This window comes from Schistocerca nitens, chromosome 6 (genome assembly GCF_023898315.1).
Source record: "Schistocerca nitens isolate TAMUIC-IGC-003100 chromosome 6, iqSchNite1.1, whole genome shotgun sequence".
Lineage (NCBI taxonomy): Eukaryota > Metazoa > Arthropoda > Insecta > Orthoptera > Acrididae > Schistocerca > Schistocerca nitens.
In genome coordinates, this window is record NC_064619.1 from 697,014,295 (window position 1) to 697,037,625 (window position 23,331).

The window sequence follows — 23,331 nt, forward strand, 5'->3', positions numbered from 1 at the left end:
CTTATATTTACATAACATCAAGTGTTATACCACATACTTATATGAAACTAGTAATACGGTATCAGAACCTAATAAAAACACGAATATTAGGGAAAAAAATTTGGAAGTGTTAAGACGCGAACCACCGCCTCAACATAAACTCATGAGGAGTCAGAGACGCTGCTCATTTCGCTAACCAAACAACGCGCTACTCGGCCTTACTCATAGTTTGTTACCCGTGGCTGAAAACGTTAATCAACGTTAATCGTAGATAGTTGAAATTTAATTATAACAGATTGTACCAAGAGCAATGCGTTTTTGGTGGATCTTCAGTGTGTCGCTGCCTTCAAATAGCCTACTCTCATAATACGCAAGTTACAATAATTCTTTTGCCACGAATACGATGTTTCTCATTATTTTATTGGAACGAATCACACAACTAACAACGGTTTTCCAGTGATTCTCAATTTGCTGGTGTTCAGAAACGGCATATATACGAGGGGCGTTCAGAAAGTAAGCTCCGATCGGTCGCGAAATGGAAACGACTATGAAAATCCGATAAAGCTTTGCACAGATGTGTTGGGTAGTGTCTCTAGTATAACCCCAGTTAGCATCACGTCGCTCTTCTCATTTCTGAGCTCGCAGTGAGTGCGTAAAGATGTCTAGAAAATAGTGTCTGCCGCCAAGTACGAGGGCCTGGTGAGAAATTTCGCCTGAAGCTATGCAGCTAACATTACATAATTGTCGTGCTGTTTCTTCTTCAAGACAATTCTCAGCCGCATTCTGCAGGGGCAATGAAGATGCTCCTGCATCGTTTTCAAATGGAAATGTGAGATTACCCACAATACAGTCCGCAATTGTCTCCCCCTGAGTTTCATCTCTGGTCACATGAACCGCTGTCTTTGAAGACAACATTTTGACACAGACGACGAGGTGTAGGCCAGCGTGGAGAATTGGCGGAAAGCACTGGCGGCTGCCTTCTATGATGAGGCTATTGAAAAGTTGGTACAACGCTATGACAAAAGTCTAAGTCAGAACGGCGACTACGTAGAGAAGTAGCTGAAAGGTGTAGCTAATTGTTACAAGTAAAACATTTCTGATGTTCACTGTGGTTTCAATTTGGCAATCGATCAGAGCTTACTTTCTGAACAGGCCTCGTACATATAGGCTTGAAATGAATGCCAATATGGCGCCTGACAACTCTGTACTGAAGGGAGACGGCGCGCTTGTGACGTAGGTGGCGTTGTGCCATCCCATTGGTCAACGCTCAGACGCACGCTCAGAATATCTGACATGCCCGATATTGCTCTGCACGTTCGGAAAGACTCCCGAACGTGCTACTCCACGCTATGACGTCAGAAACTCGGCACGCTCAACGCTCAACGTTCGGATGCACGGTCCGTGTGCCGATGGCTTTAGGCGTGGCTGGGTCAGCAACCTGGCACCGGGGCTCCCAAAATGCATCCTCCTACAAGAGGTTTGACCTCTGCTGGCGCCACTGTTACAGCCGTCCGCACACGGTACGACAAAGCGGACGTGGGCGTGGAACTGGTGGACTTTTGTGACCACAGAATGTGGAATTTCACGTTGTGGAGGATCCCTAAGCAAGGAAGGCAAAACACATTCCTACCAAAAAAAAAAAGAACACATAACAAAAGAAAAGAAAAACGAGCATCATGAGGGAATTATACAAAGCAAATCAAAAAAATGCGTGTGAAATCTTATGGGACTTAACTGCTAAGGTCATCAGTCCCTAAGCTTACACACTACTTAACCTAAATAATCCTAAGGACAAACACACACACCCATGCCTGAGGGAGGATTCGAACCTCCGCCAGGACCAGCCGCACACGAGGGAAATCGGTAGATGTGATGATGTAAATGTACAGACAAACGAATGATTACAATTTCGCAAAAATTTGATGTTTCATTGTAGAAAAAGACCGTCGCAAGTCGAGCAATAATACCTTAATGTACCTTTGCAGCTCATGTGATCTGTTATTCCTCTTTGCATTGTCTGACAGAGTTGTTGGATGTCCTCCTGAGGGCCAAAGTCTGTCCAATTGGCGCTTTAGATCGTCCAGATCCCGAGCTGGTGGAGGGCCCTGCTCATAATGCTCCAAAAGTTCTCATTTGGGGACAGATTCGGCGAGATTCTTCGCCAGCGTAGGGTTTGGCAACCATGAAGAAAACAATAGAAGTACTCGTCGTGTACGGGCGGATACCATCTTGCTGCAACGTAAGCCTATGATGGCTTTCCACGAAGGGCAACAAAACGGGACGGGGGCAGTAGCATATCGTCGACGTACCGCTGTGCTGTAAGGCTGCCACGAATGACAGCAGTAGTGGTCTTGCTATGAAATGAAATGGCACTCCAGACCATCACTGCTGGTATGGTGGCCGACAGGCAGGATGGTAAGTTCCAGACACGCCTTTGCTGCTCATTGGGACTCAGTTCGATTTATAACGGCTCTTCTTCTTGATGATTTGGTTTGATTTGTACTTGGCCTCGGCTAAAACTCGGCAACAGTCGGTAGAGTGTTGAGATCAAGTTACGAAGACGACGTTACACAAAATAACAGTGCTGAACCGAAATATCGACGTGCGTGAGATATTTACTTCACCAAGAACCGTAATTAATCGTTCATAATCGATGTTTAACTGATTAATGATGAAATATTAATGATAAAACCAATACAGTCACATCCACAACAAATTCCCTACAAGCTGGTCGTAAATTCAAGTATCTAAGAAATCGTAACAGTGGGCTTGCTATTTGAGTCAAAGATTCTACACAAGCTCCGAGCGCTACAGTCAAATATTATCGCTGCGCGTAATTATTACTCGGTAGTTTCATGTCAATAATTTGATAGAATTTTAAATCACAAATGCACGACTTGGCACGAGAGGGTGTTTTATTGCACAATATCAGTCACTTCCTAACCGAGCCTTGAGCAGAAAACTTTCCCAGGTGTCAGGGAGATTTAAATTATATGCTTCGGACCTATCACTGAAGTTCTATAAACCACTGGCTATTATGAATGAAAAGTGCCTAAATCACTGTCTAAGTAATGTTTAGTTCAATTATCTAGTTAAAAGTTCACTTTACTCTAGTAGAAGAAGTCCTCCGTTCGAATTCTATTGCCGTGATATTTGAAGTCAGAAGATCGTATTACTGCGTCATAATAGACCGCAATTATTCATTCTCAAAAACAATCTAAGCGCGCCTACATGTACGAGCATTCAAATACATGACCTGCTTCGGCTAACTCTCGTAACGTAGTGACAATGCATTGAATTACACTTAGTCATTACTCACGATTCCCAAAGAGTACTCACACGGAGTATTCTTTGGGATCGTTGGTTCTACTTTGCGAATGTTAATTTATGCTAATTTTGCAATTTATTACGATTTTGATTTTAATTTTACTGAAATTTAATCTTTCTTTCGTAGATTGCTAAATTGTCAAGTCTTAGATTCCTGATTTAATTACTTGTTATTGTCCTAATAATAGTGATAAATGGAACTTCGTTCGCTTATTCACTTTTCTGGGAATTTCGGGACTTGGGGGGAAATATTTGGGCTATTGGGAGCTAATTTTTGTTTTTTATTTCTCGTCCGAGGAAGCGGAATTACAGATTCCAGGTGAATGTGCCCACGCCACTGCAAAAGGGATTTCTTGGTGTAGAGAGGTGAATTGCAGTCGGCGCAAGGAGGGCCTTGAGGTCAGCTGCCTATTAACCGTCCTTGTAGTCACTGAAGCACCACTTGCGCGGCAGACCGATGATAATGATGAATTCGAGATTTTTACTGCTTGTGTGACGGCTGCTCGTTCGTCACGTGCTGTCTCTCTCTAGGTCGACTGCTTCCTTCTAGACGCTGTGTTCGGTCATGGTTCACCCATTCCTGCCAACATCGTCCTATTCAGATGTCGTGCGATTCGCCGACTACTCCAACCTATTTCTTTGAGCCCAACTGCACGACCTCTCTCAAATGCTGAGGTCCGTGTATGTTGCTCATGCGCCTGTCTGCGAACCATAGTTGCTGTACAACTCCAAAGACTTTATATCCTGGTATCAGAATTTTCTCTGTTTAAGCTACTAACCCTGCAATCTCTGGGGTGAAACTGGGCTGCAGCATCACACATTCCTCTATCGATCGCCAAAGTTTACAGTTTTTCAGTGTCCGTAGATACTTGCGTCGTTTCCTTTTTTCTTAGTATACTTGCTTCTTGGAGAGGAACTTGGGAAATGAGATGCAAGACCCGTTCCTATGTCACAAGAACTATTTAGCAGACGCCATTTTGAATTATGTCATTTGCCGCTGGAGCCTGTGAAGACATCGTTATTTGCGATATATATTTATCTTGTTTTTTTTCCTTTTTTCCGTTTGTTCATATATCTTTAATGTTGTAGCGCATTTTTCGTTTGTCCTGTAATATAGAGATAAAAGTTGTTTTCTAGATGTAATATGTAACTGGAAATTATTTCTTTTTTGTAAGTAGATAAATATGTTTAGAGTTTATTGATTTTGGAAAGCTTTAATTTTTTTGTTTATCTTTTACTGTAATAAGTTTGGTAGAAAATAGTTGTGTAAAGATATATGTAATTTACTTTGATGTTGTATAAACTGTGGGCGAGAGTATTGAGAGAGAGCAATATCGATAGTCGATCCAACAAAGCGGGGCTGTGTTGCTGGGTAGCTAGAGAGGCGGACACATGTTTTACTGTGGGAGTCGTGACTTTAACGAGCTGGTGAAGATTGAGTTTAGTGGCAAGCGATGTACGGTGTAATGACTGTTTTATAGCAGGACGTGATATGATAATAGTGAGTGTAGAAACTGGGCGAAGTAAGTACTGAGACTGTGCCGTGAGACGAAGTAACTATGACAATGCAACCGAGAATGGACGGTATTGTAGCTCTGTGCCTGTGAATTGAACTGCGCTTGTATTTTGACTGTGTTTTCGTACACTCAAATACTGTGAACTTACGTATTTATTCGCGTCTCGATAAACTACCGGACGCCTATAATCAGTAACAGCCGTTCTGAACTTATGCCAACTGTCTATTGTGTGTGAGTACATTTCCGCCCAGGACGGTTCATCGCGATCGCGGCACTCATAATACGAATTGACTTTCGACAGAATTCGCGGTCGGCAAGTTTTATAATCTGTATGTGGCATAAGTAAACTTAAATTGTGTGCGCCAGAAACATTAAAACTGTGCACATACGGACATCTGTAACAACAATTACATCTACCAGCCTGTGGCCTGCAAAACGCCACTGTAATCAGATTTGCAGCTTAATGAATACCACCGCCCGCCCGATTACGAGGAAAAATCATCAGCTGCAATCACACGACCGTGGGAGCAGATCTCAGCGTTTCACCAGGACCCCGTCGATATCGCGACCATCGTCACAACACACAAGATAAGATTTAAAAGCAGCGCTGTCCTCTCAAAGACTCAAAATTATTGCAAACAATTTTAATTTGTAATTTCTTTTCCTTTTGGCTGACATTCACATAACGTTTGTCTTCTTTAGAATAAAAGTGTTCTCCACGAAGTGGTGTGTTCTTTGTAGACATTGTTGACTTTTATTAGCAGTAGCCATTTCCCTTTTAATTATTTCTATTTTTTATTTTAAATCCGCTGCTGCTGCATGTATATTTTTATAGCTTTTGGAGGGTATGTGTCTAAATTCGTGTGCCGTAACATTTACCAGAAGTATTGTAATGTCTTGCTACTTGGACAAGGGCGCCCGCCATTAATTTCTTAAACGTCGACCAATGACAGTGAAGCTAGCTTGCTATTGGTGCTAACATTCTATAGTGGGTAATTCAAAGATGGGTAGCTGTCAAACCACACGGGTTGTGATTACTTTGAATGAAAGTCGTGTAAAATTGTGGGTTCATCACTCAACTTTGGTATTCTTTTGTTTATTGATGTTAGAAGCAAATTGTTTTTTTTTTATTGTCATTGTCGTTAAATCTTATTTAATATGGTTATTCTTTGCTAAACTGGGATAAATGCACGGTCAGATATTGTGTTTGGGAAGTAAAATTTGGAGAAACGTCTATTCAGATACGACTTGATTTTGACTGCATTAGTTAACACGGTACTTTTCGGGTATTTTGGCGATACTTAGTGACAGGGTAGAATCGCAGTCGTCACAAGCCCGTGTTAACAATTTTCATATTACGACTTGTTACAGTTGTGATCTTCAGTTTGAAGACTGGTTTGATACAGGTCTTCAGGCTAATTTACAGAGTGCAGACCCCTTCAGCTCTCCATAACTGCCGGAATTTGAACATTCATTGGAACCTGTTTACTGTATTCATTTCTTGGTCACTCTCTACAATTTCTATCCCAATACTACCCTACGTTACCAAACTGACCATTACTCGCTGTCCCAGGACGCGCTCCGTCAACAGATCGCCTATTTTCGTCAAGTTGCACCATAAATTTCGTTTTTCCCTAGTTCTATTCAGTACATGCTCATTAGTTATCCGAACTAACCATCTAATCTTCAACATACGTGTGTAGCACCACATTTCAAAAGCTTCTGTTGTCTTCTTGTCTGACCTGACACATACCTTCAGAAAAGGCTTCCTAACACGTACGCTGACATTAGAAGTTAACAAATTACTCTTTACCGTAAATTCCATCCTACTTATTACCAGCCTATATTTTGTATCTTCACTTTGGCCGCCATCAGTTGTTGTGCTGCCGAAATAGCAAAACTCATCTATTATTTTACTGTCTCAAGCCTAAGAAATAAATTATGGAACATTTTTGTGTGTATCCACTCTGTCATAACAAAATGTACACCTGTCCAAGCGCTTCAGTCCGGAACCGCGGGACTGCTACGGTCGCAGGTTCGAATCCTCCCTCGGGCATGGATGTGTGTGATGTCCTTAGGTTAGTTGTTGTTGTGGTCTTCAATCCTGAGACTGGTTTGATGCAGCTCTCCATGCTACTCTATCCTGTGCAAGCTTCTTCATCTCCCAGTACCTACTGCAACCTACATCCTTCTGAATCTGCTTAGTGTATTCATCTCTTGGTCTCCCCCTACGATTTTTACCCTCCACGCTGCCCTCCAATACTAAATTGCTGATCCCTTGATGCCTCAAAACATGTCCTACCAACCGATCCCTTCTTCTGGTCAAGTTGTGCCACAAACTTCTCTTCTCCCCAATCCTATTCAGTACCTCCTCATTAGTTATGTGATCTACGCATCTAATCTTCAGCATTCTTCTGTAGCACCACATTTCGAAAGCTTCTATTCTCTTCTTGTCCAAACTATTTACCGTCCATGTTTCACTTCCATACATGGCTACACTCCATACAAATACTTTCAGAAATGACTTCCTGACACTTAAATCTATACTCGATGTTAACAAATTTCTCTTCTTCAGAAACGCTTTCCTTGCCATTGCCAGTCTACATTTTATATCCTCTCTACTTCGACCATCATCAGTTATTTTGCTCCCCAAATAGCAAAACTCCTTTACTACTTTAAGTGTCTCATTTCCTAATCTAATACCCTCAACATCACCCGACATAATTCGACTACATTCCATTATCCTCGTTTTGCTTTTGTTGATGTTCATCTTATATCCTCCCTTCAAGACACCATCCATTCCGTTCAACTGCTCTTCCAAGTCCTTTGCTGTCTCTGACAGAATTACAATGTCATCTGCGAACCTCAAAGTTTTTATTTCTTCTCCATGGATTAGGTTTTAAGTAATTCTAAGTTCTAGGGGACTGATGACCTAAGATGTTAAGTCCCATAGTGCTCAGAGCCATTTGGACCTATCCAAGCGTACGACACAAAGATAACAGACGCTTCAGTAAGAGTGAAAAGTCAAGGACTATTTATACTGAAGAGCCATGAGCACTGCCCACCGCGACGATGAATGCCGCGTTGTGGCGTTACGGGCACGTGACGTGCTAACAACAGTGTGTAAGCGGAGGAGAAATGGTAGGGGGATCACCCTAGTGAAGATATGGGCTGCAAATGGGGAAACCCATTGAGATAAGCGACTGTGACACAGGGCCTGTGTACGAGTGTCTCGAAAACGGCGAAGCTGGTCGCAGGTTCACGTGCTTCTGTCGTGACAATCTACGTAAAGAAGTGCCTTGATCCCATCTCGAAAATGAGTTTCCTCCAGGCCTGCAAAATAGTTGTCAACTCCGGCTATCAATTCTTCCTTTGAAGTGAATCTTCGTCTAGCAAGAAAAATTTTCAGTTTTGCGAAGAGATGGAAGTCTGACGGAGCCATATCAGGTGAATAAGGCGGGTGTGGCAACATTTCATACCTCAGTTCGTGTAATTTTGCCACGGCGTCGTCACACGTGTGCAGGCGCCCGTCAAGAGTCACGGCACCCATCTTGCAGACAATTTTTTTCATTTCTAATTCTTCAGTTAAAATGTGATATACCCTATCAGATGACATCTGACAAGCGTGAGCAATTTCACGCACTTTCAATCGGCAATCCTCCATGACCATTTTGCGCACTTTTACAATGATTTCTGGAGTAGTGACACATCTTAGCCGACCACTGCGCGGATCATCATCTAAGCTCTCCCGACCAAAATTACATTCATTTGTCAACTTGGCAGCAGTTGAATATGAAGGTGCTGAGTCCCCCAGTGTATTCTGGAAATTGGCATGAATCTCCTTTGCTTTAATACCTTTCTTTACGACGTACTTAATCACTGCTCGAATCTCGATTTTCTCCATCTTCGCAAATCACTACGCGGGAACAACAGAGCCACGTCACCGCCACAGCTAAGAGCGTTGACGTGGCACGTGTTTACAGCCAACATTACAATGAATATCACGTGAACAACACGTTGCGCTAGCGCTGACCTCTCGTAGTGAGTCCGAGAACTTTTCAAACCACCCTCGTACTACTGGGCGCTAAATGGTTGAACCCCACAATTCTTCACAGACCGTGGGGTTCAGGGGCTTGCCAGCTCTGTAAAGTAGGATAGATGGTGATCTGGGACATCTCTGCCGAAAGAGCACAGTGCTGGAGCACGCACAAGTGTTTCGGAGCACAACGCTCATCGTACGTTGTTGTATGTGGAGCTCCGCAGCAGACCACCCCTACGTGTTCACATGTTGAACCTACTACATCGTCAATTATGATTGCTGTGGGCATGGGACCAACGCGATTCCACCGTCCATCAATGGAAACGTGTCGGCTCTTCGGGTGAATCACATTTTTGCAAAGTTGGTCGATGGTCGTCTCTACAGACTGAACCGTGAATTTACTTTCAAAACATATTCTTAAAAAATTTACTTTATTTACTGGCGATTCATCTAGAACATTGACGCATTTAATTACACTAGGTGAACGTGGAAGTAGTTGCCAGGAAGTAACTGATGGAAAATTACCTTTAACAAATGTGAATTTATTCCTAAAAGCTTTTTCAAAAAAGATTTAAAATTATAAGCAGAAAAGCACACTCGAAATATCAAGTCACAATTTAACAAATTTGAATTTTATTCCTAAAAGCCTTTTCAAAACAGATTTAAATTTATAAGCAGAGAAGCATACTCGAAATATCAAGTTACAGTTTTATTTGGAGGCAGAAAGAACAATATGAACAGTAGGAACCTTCGGGCTGAGAAGCTTGTCTGCCCCCTTTCAACACGGCCGTAGTCACGACCGCTCACAACAACCTCTGAAAGAGTACACTGGTGCAAATCTCCAACACACCAGATTACTTTAAACAAAAAAATTTTAACAACTCATACAAACATGTAAACTATGCACCCCGTAAGAGGAATGGAAATGGTACATCCCTCAAATTATTTGCCACCGAATGTGCAATTTTTTAAGGACTCTTATGGTGGAAGGGTGGCAAGCTTATAACCCAAAATGACTATTTAAATAAAACCCATAAAATAAAGACTTACATAAAACGTACAACATGCTCTACACTACACATATACCACCTGGCAAGATGATAAGCAAGATATAAACATATTTCAAGAATTAAGCAATAAATTCGTTAACACCGAATCCGAGAAACATGACAGAGGCAGCTATAAACGTATGACAGATTGCAAGAGAGGGGGGAGGGGGGGGATTATTAAACAACTCGAACCGCAGATTGCTCTAAACCTCCCCGATTCCACAAGGGAAAATCGGACCACCTAATTCAAAATAACCACCTTCCCGCGGGTGGGCAAACGGAGAAGAATGGTGGGACGAACCCAAAACAAAGCGGCTGGTGACCTCACCAAGAAAACAAGTAGAATTTAATAAGGAAATGATACAACATATCTCCAATTACTTAACTGCTAATAAACTGCGATTTCTGGCGAAGACTTGGCGCAGCACCCCCAACGCTCTCCCGAACCGTCCGCTGCCGGCCGCTTCAACGGACGCAGGAAGGCGAGCCGATCTCCCGTCGCACGGCGTCGCAGCTCGCCCCGGCAGCCCGATGTCGTGGTTTGACTCCTGTTGCTCTCGTGTCAACCGCGAAGCCTCTACCCCTCGCTATACGGCGCTGCCCACTGGACTCACGTGGCGACCTCATATGCGCCGACGCTCAAGACGGACAGGTCATGTCGTGTCTCAGTGCGCGGCCAACCAACCGACCAATCCAACCGCCAATGACCGTTGTCCGAGCAACTCGAGTAGACTGGCGGCCTAACGCGCAGACTCAGATGCAGGAACTCAGCCCCGATCGGGCGACCACTAGCTGAGTTCTGTTACTGGTGGAGTGGCAACTCTCTCATTTTCTGGATTAAAGTTTGATCCAAACGACAGACATACTCGCACTCCGACGACAGACACACTGACTGCCCCACACTGAGCCGGCTGACCGATTCACCTCTACAAAGTTTTTTTTTTACTTTATTGTTATTTTAACACCTGAACAATCAGGTAGGCTGGCAGCGGCATGCGACGCCGCTCTTCAGCCATAGAGTTGACAATAACAGTACAATAATGGAGAATTAAAATGAACATAGTGACGGGCAAAAAATAGTGGTCACAGACACACAAAAAACACGGAGCCGTTCACACTCGACGAGAAAGACACTGAAAACACGTTGACACGGCGCACATAACACTGATGAATCCGATGGCACAAGTGAACGTAGAGGCGTGACGGCAGACACTAAAAACACAAAACGACGTCACACGCACGAGAGACAGATGGCGATGATCTCCGGCGCGCGAAAGTCCACGTAGCGTGTGCGAGTCCGGAGACCTGCCAAGAGGGGAAGAAGGGTGAGGGCGGGTGGAGAGGGTGGAGAGGGGAGAACAGAGATGCCAATGGCTGAGGAGATGGGAGGAGGAGTAGAAGGACAGGGGAGGGGAGGCCCGGGGGAGGAGTGGGGAGAAGGGGAGGAGGGATGGAGGGTGCCCAAAGGAACAGATACAGGAAGAGGGAGGGAGGATCAAAGTTGGTAGGAGGGGTAGATGGAGGGGAGGAGGACGTCATCAGGGAGGGGGAGCTGGCGGAAGCCACCTTGGGAGAGGGTAAGGAGGGTGGAGAGATGGAGACCGGGTGGGACGTGGGAATACAGGCGCGGCAGCAGGCGGGGATGGGAGAGGATCGGGGAGACGAGCGGGTGAGGAGGATCGAGTTTATGGGAGGTGTACAGGATCCGTATCCTTTCAAGGAAAAGGAGGAGGTGGGGGAAGGGGATGAGATCGTACAGGATCCGCGTAGGGTAGGGGAGACGGATCCGATAGGCGAGGCGGAGAGCATGGCGTTCAAGGATTTGGAGGGATTTATAAAAGGTAGGGGGGGCGGAGATCCAAGCCGGATGGGCATAACAAAGGATAGGGCGGATGAGGGATTTATAGGTGTGGAGGATGGTGGAGGGGTCCAGACCTCACGTACGGCCGGAGAGGAGCTTGAGGAGACTGAGTCGGGAGCGTGCCTTGGCTTGGATTGTCCGGAGGTGGGGAGTCCAGGAGAGGCGACGGTCGAGGGTGACGCCAAGGTACTTAAAGGTGGGAGTGAGGGCGATAGGACGGCCATAGATGGTGAGATAGAAATCAAGGAGGCGGAAGGAAGGGGTCGTTTTGCCTACAATGATCGCCTGACCTCTACAGAGCTCATAGCGCCCCTTAAATGCTCGTGAACAGGCAACCGTTCCCCTTTCCCACCAGAGGGAGACACCAAAGCTGCGATTGCCACAGCGGCGCCACCGCCAGAAACGGAGGGCGACTGCTTCACACAACGCGCTGCGGCGCGGCCTTCAAAACAGCAACTTTTTGTACCACGGCTCACAGACGCCGTCAGCAAGGTGTACGGCAACTCGAAACTTGCAGCGTGCCACGGACGCAGTCTGATGGAAGCAGTATTTTGCTAAGGGCGACGTTCTCCTGCGCTTCCGTGGGACCTCTGGTAGTAATCAAGGACACGCTGATAGCAGTGAACAACCTGCATCCCTTCATGCTTCATGTCTTCCCCGACGACGATGTCTTCTTCTAGCAGTGTAATTGTCCCTTTCTCGGAGCCAGAATCGTGCTACAATGGTTTGAGGAACATTACAGCAGGGCTTAACAACCGGCCGGTTTTGAGCGCGAGTACTCGCGTCTGCTCACGCACGTGCTCGCGAGCAGGGGCAAGGTCGCGGAGTAGGGAGGGAGGGGAGGGAGGGGAAATGCGCGCGCACGTTTGAATGTGATCTCGCGTTCTTAGCAGATTTAACTAGCCATCTGAATGCTTTGAACATTTTACTACAAGGTAAAGATCTGCTAATTACTCATTTCATAGATCGAATACGAGATTTTAAAATGAAATTGACACTTGGGGTGAGTCAGCTGGAAACAGGAAACCTAGCTCATTTTCCTAAATTATCATCCATGCAAGATGTTCACAAAGACTGTGAACGCTATTCACATAGTTTAGTTGATCAGCGCTTTCAATATCTGACAGCACTAGACAGTGATTTTGACCTGTTCTCTCCATATTCAGCGAATATTTAAGAATTCGTCCTGAGCTGCAGCAAGAAATTATTGACCTGCAGTGTGACAGAGAATACAGAGACAACTTTCAGAACGAGAAAAACATTTTGGAATTCTACAGACACTTCCCTCAGGATAGATTTCCTCGTTTGCACAAACTGGCGGCTACAATAACATCAATGTTCGGTTCCACGTATGTTTGTGAACAACTGTTCTCTGCAATGAAATGTAACAAGACGCGCCTGAGAAACGCGTTGTCTGATCGAAATTTAAACTGCACGCTGCGCCTAAAATGCGCAAGAACAATTACTCCGAACATAGACGCAATTGTAAAGGGCAAAAAGTACAAGATAACCGAGAATCCCACACTTCAGTGACACCTTTTATTGTGTAACAGTTCACAAATTAATGCGAATGTAGAGGCATACACTAAGCTAATAAAATTATGTGGCATGTGTACATTCTCCTTTATTTGTTTCATTTGTCGCACTAATAATTCGTGAGTGATATCCCTGCGGGTGGCCGCGGATTTACATTGACTGGCGGCAGCTGTTGTGTGCCCCACGTGACTCTCCCCACTCTCCGCTCTGGTCCGGTAGTGGGGGTAGCGTGCTCGCGCTGCTCCGTGCTCGCACCTTGCTGCTCATAGCTTGCTCCGCGAGCACGTATGTTGTGAAGCCCTGCATTACAGTGAACTCATGTTGATGTCTCGGCTACCGAATTTGCCTGACGTAAATCCTATGGAACCCATCTGGAGTCCTATTGGGCACCATCACCGCGTACGCAGATCAGCAGCACGTTATTTCAGCGAGTTACATGACTTCTGCGTACACATCTAATGCTACATACCTTCATAAACCTACCAACAAACTGTCGGATCCCCGACACGCAGAATCAGTAATGGATTTCGTTCCAAAGACGGAGAAACAAGCTTTTAAGGAGGTGGTCATAATATTTTGGCTCGTAAGTGTATGTAAGTGAATAAAATTTACGCACACGTATCGATAAATAAATTAAACTATCGGTCCGTTGTTTGTAGCAGAAATTTGTTGAGGGAAGAAACTCCTTCCCATTAATCACTCTCGTTTGTCTTGTCTTAAAATTTAGACATAGTTATAAGTAACTCGCAAATATTGTGCTTTTCGTTGTTCTGAATAATAATTTGGCACATTTATCAAAAGTGCCTACCACTGAAGTCGTCACCTATAGATTCCTCAGATATGTTTTTATGTTCTGTTCTCTTTTTTTTAGAGATGGTGCTTCACGAAGGATATGTGCATTGTTCGAAAGCAATGAGACCGATCACAGATTGCTTCTTGTTGTTTGGTCATTGTCTTCCGAATAGAACCAGCATCTTAAAATACTAAGCCCGATTCAATTTTGCTACCACTATTTAAAACGGCAATGTTATCGAACAATATCACGTTCATCAGCACCCACGGCCTCATACACTCACCGATCAGCAAAGGATAAGGATTTTATTTTTCTTACAAAAATTTGCGTTAATACTCAGTGAGATAATTAATATTTTCAGATGTTTTAATGTAAATCAAGTACGTCATACTATCACTTTCGTGATGTGTCCTTCCGACGACAAACCTTTAATTCATGCACTGCACACTATTGAGAAGAGTCATTTAATTTTATTACTTTCATACTTGCTCATTCCTGCCCGACGAAGGATACGTTACATGCCTCATTACCTAATCTAATTTTCTCAACATCGTCTGATTTCATTCAGCTACGTTCCATTGCCTTCGTTTTACTTGTGTTGATGTTCAATTTATGATCTTTTTTCAAGACACTATAGGTTCTGTTCAGCTGTTCTTCCAAGTCCTTTCTATCTCTAACAGAATTACATTGTCATCGGCAAAGTTAAAAGATTTTATTTCTTCTCCCAGAACCTAAATTCCCTTTCGAAATTTCACCTTGGTTTCCTTTACTGCTTGCTCACTAAACAAGTCGAATACCATCGCGAATAGGCAACAACGCTGTCGCACTCCTATCTCAGTTACTGCTTCCCTTTCATGCCCTTCGGCGCTTACAATTAACGTTTATTAAACGGGGGATTGAAATTATTACATTCTTCTTGAATTCTGAGGACATTTCCCCTATCTCACATGCATCCTACACTATAGATTGCGTGCTATAAATACGAGTACATGCTACTTCAAAGCACAAGCATGTTAAGAATTGCCTTAAAACGCAGCGTTTTTGGTACGATTTGATATAATAATCTAACAGGAAACGATACATCGGTAGCAAAAAGCCTCCAGTCACGAAAACTGAAAACGACTGGGAGAGTGGTGTGCTGTCCACATGCCCCTCCATATCTCCAACCAGTGATGCCAATCAGATGAGGATGACACGGCGGCGGGTCGGTACTGTCGGGTGTTCCGAGGCGTATTACAATGGAGTTTAGTTTTTGTGGTTAGTAAATGTTAGATGACATATTTGCGGTTAAACCATTGATGACAAAAGACATACACGTTTATAACACGTCTTAGCTGACAGTCTGATAACTTAAAATTGTCCGCCCCCGGTAGCTGAGTGGTCAGTGCGACAGAATATCAATCCTGAGGGACCTGGTTCGATTCCTGGCTGGGTCGGAGATTTTCTCCGCACAGGGTCTGGGTATTGTGTTGTCCTAATCATCATTTCATTTCCATCGACGCCCAAGTCGCCGAAGTGGCGTCAAATCGAAAGACTTGCACCCGGCGAACGGTCTATTCGATGGAAGGCCCTAGTCACACGACAATTAAATTTAACTGAAAATTTGCAACTTCACACCAGTCAGTTCGACAGGACTCTATAATGACGGCGAAAACAATCAGGCCCAAAAATAATTAATGTATGTTGTTGTTGTTGTGGTCTTCAGTCCTGAGACTGGTTTGATGCAGCTCTCCATGCTACTCTATCCTGTGCAAGCTTCTTCATCTCCCAGTACCTACTGGAACCTACATCCTTCTGAATCTGCTTAGTGTATTCATCTCTTGGTCTCCCCCTACGATTTTTACCCTCCACGCTGCCCTCCAATACTAAATTGGTGATCCCTTGATGCCTCAGAACATGTCCTACCAACCGATCCCTTCTTCTGATCAAGTTGTGCCACAAACTCCTCTTCTCCCCAATCCTATTCAGTACCTCCTCATTAGTTATGTGATCTACCCATCTAATCTTCAGCATTCTTCTGTAGCACCACATTTCGAAAGCTTCTATTCTCTTCTTGTCCAAACTATTTACCGTCCATGTTTCACTTCCATACATGGCTACACTCCATACAAATACTTTCAGAAATGACTTCCTGACACTTAAATCTATACTCGATGTTAACAAATTTCTCTTCTTCAGAAACGCTTTCCTTGCCATTGCCAGTCTACATTTTATATCCTCTCTACTTCGACCATCATGGATTTTGCTCCCCAAATAGCAAAACTCCTTTACTACTTTAAGTGTCTCATTTCCTAATCTAATACTCTCAACATCACCCGACTTAATTCGACTACATTCCATTATCCTCGTTTTGCTTTTGTTGATGTTCATCTTATATCCTGCCTTCAAGACACCATCCATTCCGTTCAACTGCTCTTCCCAGTCCTTTGCTGTCTCTGACAGAATTACAATGTCATCGGCGAACCTCAAAGTTTTTATTTCTTCTCCATGGATTTTAATACGTACTCCGAATTTTTCTTTTGTTTCCTTTACTGCTTGCTCAATATACAGATTGAATAACATCGGGGAGAGGCTACAACCCTGTCTTACTCCCTTCCCAACCACTGCTTCCCTTTCATGTCCCTCGACTCTTATAACTGCCATCTGGTTTCTGTACAAATTGTAAATAGCCTTTCGCATCCTATATTTTACCCCTGCCACCTTTACAATTTGAAAGAGAGTATTCCAGTCAACATTGTCAAAAGCTTTCTCTAAGTCTACAAATGCTAGAAACGTAGGTTTGCTTTTCCTTAATCTTTCTTCTAAGATAAGTCGTAAGGTCAGTATTGCCTCACGTGTTCCAGTATTTCTACGGAATCCAAACTGAACTTCCCCGAGGTCGGCTTCTTCTAGTTTTTCCATTCGTCTATAAAGAATTCGTGTTAGTATTTTGCAGCTGTGGCTTATGAAACTGATTGTTCGGTAATTCTCACATCTGTCAACACCTGCTTTCTTTGGGATTGGAATTATTATATTCTTCTTGAAGTCTGAGGGTATTTCGCCTGTTTCATACATCTTGCTCACCAGATGGTAGAGTTTTGTAAGGACTGGCTCTCCCAAGGCCGTCAGTAGTTCCAATGGAATGTTGTCTACTCCGGGAGCCTTGTTTCGACTCAGGTCTTTCAGTGCTCTGTCAAACTCTTCACGCAGTATCGTATCTCCCATTTCATCTTCATCTACATCCTCTTCCATTTCCATAATATTGTCCTCAAGTACATCGCCCTTGTATAGACCCTCTATATACTCCTTCCACCTTTCTGCTTTCCCTTCTTTGCTTATAACTGGGTTTCCATCTGAGCTCTTGCTATTCATACAAGTGGTTCTCTTCTCTCCAAAGGTCTCTTTAATTTTCCTGTAGGCCGTATCTATCTTACCCCTAGTGAGATAAGCTTCTACATCCTTACATTTGTCCTCTAGCCATCCCTGCTTAGCCATTTTGCACTTCCTGTCGATCTCATTTTTGAGACGTTTGTATTCCTTTTTGTCTGCTTCATTTACTGCATTTTTCTATTTTCTCCTTTCATCAATTAAATTCAATATTTCTTCAGTTACCCAAGGATTTCTACTAGCCCTCGTCTTTTTACCTACTTGATCCTCTGCTGCCTTCACTACTTCATCCCTCAAAGCTACCCATTCTTCTTCTACTGTATTTCTTTCCCCCATTCCTGTCAATTGTTCCCTTATGCTCTCCCTGAAACTCTGTACAACCTCTGGTTCTTTCAGTTTATCCAGGTCCCATCTCCTTAAATTCCCACCTTTTTGCAGTTTCTTCAGTTTTAATCTACAGGTCATAACCAATAGATTGTGGTGAGAGTCCACATCTGCCCCTGGAAATGTCTTACAATTTAAAACCTGGTTCCTAAATCTCTGTCTTACCATTATATAATCTATCTGATACCTTTTAGTATCTCCAGGGTTCTTCCATGTATACAACCTTCTATCATGATTCTTAAACCAAGTGTTAGCTATGATTAAGTTGTGCTCTGTGCAAAATTCTACCAGGCGGCTTCCTCTTTCATTTCTTAGCCTCAAGCCATATTCACCTACTACGTTTCCTTCTCTCCCTTTTCCTACACTCGAATTCCAGTCACCAATGAGTATTAAATTTTCGTCTCCCTTCACTATCTGAATGATTTCTTTCATTTCATCATACATTTCTTCAATTTCTTCGTCATTTGCAGAGCTAGTTGGCATATAAACTTGTACTACTGTAGTAGGTGTGGGCTTCGTATCTATCTTGGCCACAATAATGCGTTCACTAAGCTGTTTGTAGTAGCTTAGCCGCGTTCCTATTTTCCTATTCATTATTAAACCTACTCCTGCATTACCCCTATTTGACTTTGTGTTTATAACCCGGTAGTCATCTGACCAGAAGTCTTATTCCTCCTGCCACCGAACTTCACTAATTCCCACTATCTCTAACTTTAACCTATCCATTTCCCTTTTCAAATTTTCTAACCTACCTGCCCGATTAAGGGACCTGACATTTCACGCTCCGATCCGTAGAACGCCAGTTTTCTTTCTCCTGATAACGACGTCCTCTTGAGTAGTCCCCGCCCGGAGATCCGAATGGGGGACTATTTTACCTCCGGAATATTTTACCCAAGAGGACGCCATCATCATTTAATCATACAGTAAAGCTGCATGCCCTCGGGAAAAATTACGGCCGTAGTTTCCCCTTGCTTTCAGCCGTTCGCAGTACCACAACAGCAAGGCCGTTTTGGTTAGTGTTACAAGGCCAGGTCAGTCAATCATCCAGACTGTTGCCCTTGCAACTACTGAAAAGGCTGCTGCCCCTCTTCAGGAACCACACGTTTGTCTGGCCTCTCAACAGATACCCCTCCGTTGTGGTTGTACCTACGGTACGGCTATCTGTATCGCTGAGGCACGGAAGCCTCCCCACCAACGGCAAGGTCCATGGTTCATGGGGGGGGGGATTTAATGTAGGGTAACGTAATTTCGGGAATCACATGCGTGGGTAATAGATTTAAGTGGATATCTAATGTTGCAAGTTCACATGTTAATTAAAGCTCGAGAAAAGCCATTGCAAATGCCAAACGCTGGCACAATAGTAATCGGTGTAAATGCTGAATACAAGCACGCAAACGTACATGCATTGTGTCGTACAGGTGGCGGATGTCAGTTTGTGGGATGCAGTTCGTCATGTTGCACTGACAAGGGTGGCCGCCAATTGTGAAATTCAGATTCGTTTCATAACGCGCATAATAAAAGCTTATGGCCAGAGGTGTAATGTGGCAAAGCACCAAGATGCACTTCTCAGCCGTTGTCGAGAAAATCGACAGTTAAAAGAAACCGTTGCGGTGAAATACCCTCTACGATTAATAGTTTTCTGCAGCGTCGTGGCGCAGCGGTAAGCACTCGGGTTCGTACTCCGAAGGGCGCCGGATCGAGTCTCGCGCATGCAATTTTTTTTATTAGTTTTTTGTAATTCATATATATATATATATATATATATATATATATATATATATATATATATATATATATATATGAATTGCTTATGTATATTGGTGAAGGCGGATCGCTCTCCAATTGTACCGCCTCCATTTTTCCGTTTTTTTAACAGGGTGTACCAAAGCTCTCCCGACCGCACCGATTTTCGACGATGTTATAAGTTGCGCTAGGGACCGCATCTACCTTCCTTCTAAGTTAGCAGGCAACTACGCTGTTATGCGGCGGCTCGATTCGGCCCATTCAACATCTGTCCTTCAAGAGTAACGAGCGAGTAACGGAGTTTATATTTCATACCCGCCACAGCAAATTTGTGTTCGTGGGGTCTCTATTCTAATTCGAACGTTTGACTTATGCTATACGTATTCGTTTCGGAATATCGTCTCTACGTCTTCCGTTAAGTATACGTGGTTAACATTATGAAGACAATTAATAACATTTGTGAAATACAACTTTGTTTGCGGAAAACATAATGATGTTCGAAGTCGCCAGTTTTTCCACGACAAACGACTTTCAACAACTTATTATATGGATAATTGTTGCAACTGATTGCCAGGAATTATATATATATATATATATATATATATATATATATATATATATATATATATATATATATATATGAATTACAAAAAACAAATACTAATATATATATATATATATATATATATATATATATATATATATATATATATATATATACATTTGAATTACAAAAAACAAATACAAAAAAAAGTTTACATGGCGCGAGATTCGATCCGGCGAGCTTCGGATTACAAACCCGAGCGCTTACCGCTGCGCCACGACGCTGTAGAAAATTATTAATCGTAGAGAGTATTTCACCGCAACGGTTTCTTTTAACTGTCGATTTTCTCGACAACGGCTGAGAAGTGCATCTTGGTGCTTTGCCACATTACACCTCTGGCCATGAGCTTTTATTATGCGCAGTATCAATCGAATCTGAATTTCACAATTGGTGGCCTCCCCTTGCTAGTCGGACAATAAAAGGACCGTTAATGCTGACTGCGAATGGCGCTGCAGTTATCGTCCGATGATGTCCCATCCGCGCTTGACTGGAGTCAGATCTGGTGATTGAGAAGGCCAAGGCACCACGTCGACACCCTGCAGAGCATGTTGGTATAGAGCAGTGGTATGTGGTCGAGCGTTATCCTATTGGAAAACAGCCCCTGGAAAACTGTTCATGAATGGCAGCAAGAAAGGTCGAGTCTTCAGACTGACATATAAATTTGCAGTCAGTGTGGGTGGGATAACACGAGAGTGCTCCTGCTGTCATACAAAATCACATCTCAGACCGTAACTCCAGGTGTAGGTCGAGCGTGTCTAGCAGGCAGACAGGTGGGTTGCAGGCCCTCAACTAGACTCCTCTAACCAACACACAGCCATTCATGAACAGTGTTCCTGCCAAACTTTTCTGCAATATCGCGGAATGAAAATCCAGCTCGTTGTAGCTCTATTATACGACCTCGTTCAAACTCAGTGAGCTGCTGATTATGGAGGCTTCGTCGTCTTAACTGTATTCTTAACTAACGCCAGCTCACAACGTCCAATCTCAAAGGTTAGAGACGTTTACGACCGTTACAGTACGTATTGTAGAGGAAGCTTGATTTGCATCCTCAAAGTAGCGCTGCAACGCGCTTGAGATTTGAGTAGGCTTTCATTTACCTCGCACAACTCCTTCTCGGCGTTGGAATTTTTCTTTCCGTCAGTATATGTAGAAGACAAGTTGTGAACGATGTGAGACTGAGGTGATGTTTGGAAGTACACTACTGGCCATTAAAATTTCTGCACCATGAAAATGACGTGCTACAGACGCGAAATTTAACCCACAGGAAGAAGACGCTGTGATATGCAAATGATTAGCTTTTCAGAGCATTCACACAATGTTGGCACCGGTGGCGACAGCTACAACGTGCTGACATGAGGAAAGTTTCCAACCAATTTCTCATACACAAACAGCAGTTGACCGGCGTTGCCTGGTGAAACGTTGTTGTGACGCCTCGTGTAAGGGGGAGAAATGCGTACCATCACGTTTCCGACTTTGATAAAGGTCGGATTGTAGCCTATCGCCATTGCGGTTTATCGTATCGCGACATTGCTGCTCGCGTTGGAAGAGATCCAATGACTGTTAGCAGAATATGGAATCGGTGGGCTCAGGAGGGTAATACGCAACGCCGTGCTGGATCCTAACAGCCTCGTATCACTAGCAGTCGAGGTGACAGGCATCTTATCCGCATGACTGTAACGGATCGTGCAGCCACGTATCGATCTCTGAGTCAACAGATGGGGACGTTTGCAAGACAACAACCATCTGCACGAACAGTTCGACGACGTTTGCAGCAGCATGGACTATCAGCTCGGAGAGCATGGCTGCGGTTCCCCTTGACGCTGCATCACAGACAGGAGCGCCTGCGATGGTGTACTCAACGACGAACCTGGGTGCACGAATGGCAAAACGTCATTTTTTCGGATGAATCCAGGTTCTGTTTACAGCATCATGATGGTCGCCTCTGTGTTTGGCTTTATCGCGATGAACGCGCATTGGAAGCGTGTTTCGTCATCGCCATACTGGCGTATCAACCGGCGTGATGGTATGGGGTGCCATTGGTTACACGTCTCGGTCACCTCATGTTCGCACTGACGGCACTTTGGACAGTGGACGTTACATTTCAGATGTGTTACGACCCGTGGCACTACCCTTCATTCGAACCCTGCGACAGCAGGATAATGCACGAACGCATGGTGCAGGTCCTGTACGGGCCTTTCTGGATACAGAAAATGTTCGACTGCTGCCCTGGCCAGCACATTCTCCAGATCTCTCACCAATTGAAAACGTCTAGTCAACTGGCTCGTCACAATACGCCAGTCGATTGATGAACTGTGGTATCGTGCTGAATCTGCATGGGCAGCTGTATCTGTAAACGCCATCCAAGCTCTATTTGAGTCAATACCCAGGCGTATCAAGGCCGTTATTACGTCCAGAGGTGGTTGTTCTGGGTTCTGATTTCTCAGGATCTATGCACCCAAATTGCGTGATAATGTTATCACATGTCAGTTCTAGTATAATATATTTGTCCAATGAATACCCGTTTATCATCTGTATTTCTTCTTGGTGTATCAATTTTAATGGCCAGTAGTGTATTACTTGTGTTTTAAATCAGATGTTATTGATCCACACTAATTCAAAAAGTTGTTCCCCCACTGCGGAAGGCTTACAAGAATCAGCAAGACCACTGGTCTGCACAGACAGCGAGCTGCGATAGTTCTTCCATACTTTTGTACATGACTGTCGTTGTTTACAACATGACAACGCGATTTGTTGGTAACTTAAACAGTTTTAATTTTGGTGTGACGAATGACTTATGTAGCTTTGAGGTTGTAGCGGTAGGGAGCCGGTAGGTAGTGGTAAGTTGCTGGGTCGAAATTACACAATTTATTTTGACGAAGATTTTATTACACGCACTTTCAAAATACAATAAATAAATCGTGAAAACTGTTAAGATGATAGCTTTAAGAATTTGCATATAATGAACAGAACCATTGACTTGAACATTCAAGTTGTTTTCTATACAAAGTAAAACTTTGACTCTGTTCTGAAATAAGTTAAGAAAGTAAATTAGAAAAAAAGTACACATTCTAATGTCACCAACCACACTGTGGAACTCTAAGCCACAGCATGAAAAGCTAGTAAACCATCAACA